Below are 6,000 nucleotides of genomic sequence, written 5' to 3'. Positions count from 1 at the left end.
GTGGCGTTGGAGGGTGGTGGGGAGGGGGGTAGGGGCGTTGGAGGGAGGTAGGGGTGGTGAGGGGGGGTTGGGGTAGGGGGCAGCGGCGTACAGAGGGGGGGGGCGACGGTGCGTTGGCCCCGGGCATCCGTCGCCCCCCCTCTCTGCCCGCCGCTGCCCCCAAACCCCCCCGATGCCGCAACCCACTCCCCCGATGCCCCCCCGATGGCCGCAACCCACTCCCCCGATGCCGCAACCCACTCCCCCGATGCCGCAACCCACTCCCCCGATGGCCGCAACCCACCCCCCCCGATGCCCCCCGATGCCGCAAACCACTCCACCGATGCCGCAACCCACTCCCCCGATGCCGCAACCCACTCCCCCCCCCCGATGCCGCAACCCACTCCCCCCCGATGCCGCAACCCACTCCCCCCCCATGCCGCAACCCAACCCCCCCCCCCGATGCCGCAACCCACTCCCCCCCGATGCCGCAACCCACTCCCCCCCCATGCCGCAACCCAACCCCCCCCCCCGATGCCGCAACCCACCCCCCCCCCGATGCCGCAACCCACCCCCCCCGATGCCGCAACCCACCCCCGACACTGAACGGCGTCAACCATCATCAATGGTTGACGCCGTTTTAAATCAACTGTGATTTTCGCCGACGTGACCCGTGGCCACGTCGGCGGGACTTCGGCCCATCCGGGCCGGAGATTTAAGGTCAGTGCAAAAAAAATGAAATCCCGCCGGCGCCAGCTGTTTTCACAGGCTGCCGGCGGGATTTGCACAGCGCCGGTTTTTTACCGGCGGGAGAATTCGAAAACCTGCGGGAGCGGAAATAGCGCCGCTTCCCGACAATTCTCCGACCCTGCGTGGGGTCGGAGAATTTCGCCCCAGATATTCATCCCAAGGAGGAGGAAACATGCTAAGGGGAGGACAAGGAATCCATGGTTGACAAGGGATGACAAGGACAGCAAAAAGGCGAAAGGAAAAGCATACAAAGTGGCAGGATTGGTAGGAAACCATAGGATTGGGAAGCCTTTAAAAGTGAGCAGAGGACAACTAAAAAAGCAACAATGGGGGAGAAAATGAAGTATGAGTGCAAACTAGCTAGTAATATAAAGGAAGATAGAAAGAGATTTTTTTCAATATATAAAATGTAAGAGAGAGGCAAAAATAGACTTGGACAACAAGCAAATGTGGCTGGATAAGTAATAATTAGAAACAAAGAAATGGCAGACGAACTGAATAGTTATTTTTCATCAGTCTTCACGGTGGAAGACACCAGTGGGATGCCAGAGCTCCAGGAGAACCAGGGGGCAGAGGTGAGTGCAGTGACCATTACTAAGGAGAAAGTTCTGGGGAAACTGAAAGCACTGAAGGTGGATAAGTCACCTTGACCAAATGAACTACATCCCAGGGTCCTAAAAGAGATAGCTGAGGAAAATGTGGAGGCATTAGTGATGATGTTTCAGGAATCACTGGAGGCAGGATGGGTCCCAGAGGACTGGAAGGTGACTAATGTAACACCACTGTTTAAGAAGATTGGAAATTATAGGCCGATTAGCCTGACTTCGGTCATTGGTAAGATTTTAGAGTGTGTTATTAAAGATGAATCGCGAAGCACTTGGAAGTGCATGGTTAAATAGGACTGAGTCAGCACGGCTTTGTCAAAGGGAGGTCATGTCTGACAAATCTGTTAGAGTTCTTTGCGGAAGTAACAAGGAAGTTAGACAAAGGAGAACCAGTGGATATGATTTATTTAGATTTCCAGAAGGCCTTTGAGAAGGTGCAGCATAGGAGACTTAAATACGTTAAGAGCTCATGGTGTTCAGGGTAAGATCCTGGCATGGATAGACGATTGGCTGACTGGCAGAAGGCAGAGAGTGGGGATAAAGGGGTCTTTTTCAGGATGGCAGCCGGTGACTAGTGATGTGCCTCAGTGATCTGTGCTGGGCCACAACTTTTTACAATATACATTAATGATCTGGAAGCAGATACTGAAGGCACTGTTGCTAAGTTTGCAGATGATACAAAGATCTGTAGAGGGACAGGTAGTATTGAGGAAGCAAGGGGGCTGCAGAAGGACTTGGACAAACTAGGAGAGTGGGTAATGAAGTGGCAAATTAAATACAATGTTGAAAAGTGTGAGATGCACTTTGGAAGGAGGAATTTATGCATAGACTATTTTCTAGATGGGGAAATGCTTCGGAATGCAGAAGCACAAAGGGCCTTGGGAGTCCTTGTTCACGATTGTCTTAAGGTTAATGTGCAGGTTCAGTCAGCAGTTAAGAAGGCAAATGCAATGTTAGCATTCATGTCAAGAGGGCTAGAATACAAGACCAGGGATGTACTTCTAGTCTGTAGAAGGCTCTGGTCAGACCGCATTTGGAGTATTGTGAGCAGTTTTGGGCCCCGTATCTAAGGAAGGATGTGCTGGCCTTGGAAAGGGTCCAGAGGAGGTTCACAAGAATGATCCCTGGAATGAAGAACTTGTCGTATGAGGAACGTTTGAGGACTCTGGGTCTGTACTCGTTGGAGTTTAGAAGGATCAGAGGGGATCTTATTGAAACATACAAGATACAGCAAGGCTCAGATAGAGTGGACGTGGAGAGAATTTTTCCACTTGTCGGAAAAACTAGAGCCAGAGGACACCATCTCAGATTGACGCGCCGATCCTTTAAAACAGAGATGAGGAGGAATTTCTTCAGCCAGACAGGGGGGAATCTGTGGAACTCTTTGCCGTGGAGGCTGTGGAGGCCAATTCACTGAGTGTCTTTAAGACAGAGACAGATAGGTTCTTGACTAATAAGGAGATCAGGGGTTATTGGGAGAAGGCAGGAGAATGGTGATGAGAAAATATCAGCCATGATTGAATGGCGGAGCAGACTTGATGGGCCAAGTGGCCTAATTTGCTCCTATGTCTTATGGTCTTATACTGGACCTAGTACTAGGGAACGAGCCTGGCAAGGCCATCAAAGTTGCAGTGGCGGGCCATGTGGCGAACAATGACTACATTTCCATAAGCTTCCGGATATTCATGGAAAAGGACGAGTGTTGTCCTAGGTTTAAGATGTGAACTACAACCAGATTAGGCAGGATTTGGAGGCTGTTGGGAGAGGCTGTTTGAGAGTAAATCCATATTTGACATGTGGGAGTCTTTTAAGGAGCAGTTGATGGGAGTGCAGGACAGGCATGTGCTGGTTAAAAAGGAAAGTCAGGAAAGGCAGGATACAAGAACCGTGGATGACCAGGGAAATTGCGAGTATAGTCAAAACGAAAAAGGATGCATATGTGAGGTCTTGGCAACTAAAACAGATGAAGCACTTGAAGAATACAAGGAAAATAGAAAAGAGCTCAAGCAGGGAGAAAGGAGGACAAAAAAGGTCACAAAATGTCCTTGGCAGACAGGATCAAGGAGAATCCCAAGGCATTTTATACGTATATTAGGAACAAGAGGGTAGTGAGAGAAAGAGTTCGTCCAGAACAGACAAAGGAAGGAAATTATGTGTAGAATCAAAGGAAGTAGGTGAGATCCTAAACGAGTATTTTGCATCGATATTCACAAAGAAGAGGGACATGTTGATTGATGGTGTCTCAGAGACATGTGTAAACACTTTCGAACAGGTCGTTATTACGAGGGAGGAAGTGTTAGGTATGTTAAAAAGCATTAAGATAGACAAACCCCTAGGGCCAGATGGCATCAATCCCAGATTACTGAGGGAGACAAGAAATGAAATCACTGGGTCTCTAACAGAAATCTTTGTTTCCATGTAGGCCACAGATGAGATCCCAGAGGATTGGAGGATAGCCAATTTTGTACAGTTATTTAAGAAAGGTAGCAAGGATAACCCAGGTAATTATAGGCCAGTGAGCTTGAGGTCAGTGAGAGTGAAATTGTTGGAAAAGATTGTCAGAGATAGGGGGCGGGATTCTCCGTTCCCAGGCGCTGATTTCGTAATCTGTGATCGGCGGGGAATCCATTTTTACGGTTGAATCAGAGGCTCCGCCCCTCCACAACGGCATCATCGAGGGGCACGTTGCACGCCGTTGGTAAGGCCTCAGGATGTTACCTGAAAGCCCTCCCCCGATGCTCGGCCCCCGATGGGCCAGGTTCCCGACCATGTGGCTGGCGTGTAGTCTCAGTGGCCGGGAACCCGGCATGGCGGCTGCAGACTGTGTCCAGCGCCGCCAACAGCTGGGCAAGAGCCGTGCTGCTCGCCGGGGGGCGGTTCAGTAAGGGCTGGTGGGGGGTGGCGAGGAGGTTTCCAGAGGCTGCACTATCTGGCAGGTCGGGTCCACGCACGGCCGGCACCATGTTGTACGGCGCCACCACTGCAGGTCGTTGCCGCACACATGCCCGGCCACGGACCCGGCAATTCTTCAGGCTTTTGCATCGGGAAGGCTGTGCGTTTTACATGGTGAGGCTGCTAGCCCCTCATTGGTCAGAGGATCGATGCTGGGGCGTCTCTGATTTATCCCATGTAACACGCCATGGATTCTCTGGACATAGCCCCAAAATTGGAGAATCCTGCCCAGAATCTCTGCACATTTGGAAGTGAATGGGCTTATTAGCGATGGGCAGCATGGTTTTGTACGAGGGAGGTCATGTCTCACTAATTAGAGATTTTTGAGGAGGTGACAAAAATGATTGACAAGGGAAGGGCTGTGGTTGTTATCTACATGGATTTTAGTAAAGCATTTGACAAGGTCCTTTATGGCAGGCTGGTGCAAAAGTTTAAATCACATGGGGTGAACGAGCTGGATGGATTCAGAACTGGCTTGGCCATAGAAGACAGAGGGTATCAGTGGAAGGGTGTTTTTCCAAATAGAGATCTGTAACTAGTGCTGTTCTGTAGGGATCAGTACTGGGACCTCTGCTGTTGTAATCTACCTAAATGACTTGGAACAAAACGTAGCTGGTCTGATTAGCAAGTTTGCGGATGATATTAAGATTGCAGGAGTTGCAGATCGTAATTAAGATTGTTTGGATTTTGTTTATTGTCACGTGTACCAAGGTACAGTGAAAAGTATTTTTCTGCGAGCAACTCAACAGATTAAAAGAAATGGAAATAAAAGAAAATTCATAATAGGGCAACACAAGGTACACAATGTAAATACATAATACCGGCATCGGGTGAAGCATACAGGGGTGTAGTGTTAATGAGGTCAATCCATAAGAGGGTCATTTAGGAGTCTGGTAATAGCGGAGAAGAAGCTGTTTTTGAGTCTGTTTGTGCGTGTTCTCAGATTTTTGTATCTCCTGCCCGATGGAAGAAGTTGGAAGAGTGAGTAAGCCGGGTGGGAGGGGTCTTTGATTCTGCTGCCCGCTTTCCCCAGGCAGCGGGTGGTGTAGATGGAGTTAATGGATGGGAGGCAGGTTCGTGTGATGGACTGGGCTGTGTTCACAACTCTCACAAGTTTCTTGCTGTCTTAGGCTGAACAGTTGCCAAACCAGACCATGATTCAGCCGGACAGGATGCTTTCTATGGTGCCACAGAATACAGCAGGATATAGTTACGCAGTAAAAGTGGAGAAATGGCAGGTGGAATTTAACCCGGAAAAATGCAAAGTGATGTATTTTGGTAGATCCAAGGTGGAAGCTACAAAATAAATGACAGAACCATCGGGAACATAGACACACAGAGAGATCTAGGCGTGCAGGACCACAGATCCTTAAAAGTAGCAGTACAGGTGGAAATGGTGGTAAAGAAAGCATATGGCATGCTTGCCTTCATCGGATGGGATATCGAGTACAAAAGCTCGCAAATTATGTTAGTTATATAGAATGTTGTTATTTGGAATACTGTGTCCAATTCTGGTCACCACACGACCAGAAGGATGTGGAGGGTTTGGAGAGAGTACAGAAAATGTTTATCAGGATGTTACCTGGTATGGAGAGTATTAGCTATGAGGAGAGATTGAATAAACTGGGATTGTTTTCCCTAGAGAGAAGGAGGCTGAGGGGCAGCCTGGTAAAAGTTTGTAAAATTATGAGGGGTATAGATAGGGTGAACAGTT

Source organism: Scyliorhinus canicula, chromosome 4 (genome assembly GCF_902713615.1).
Source record: "Scyliorhinus canicula chromosome 4, sScyCan1.1, whole genome shotgun sequence".
NCBI lineage: Eukaryota > Metazoa > Chordata > Chondrichthyes > Carcharhiniformes > Scyliorhinidae > Scyliorhinus > Scyliorhinus canicula.
The sequence above is the reverse complement of the archived record's forward strand: the minus strand, read 5'-3'. Positions refer to the sequence as shown.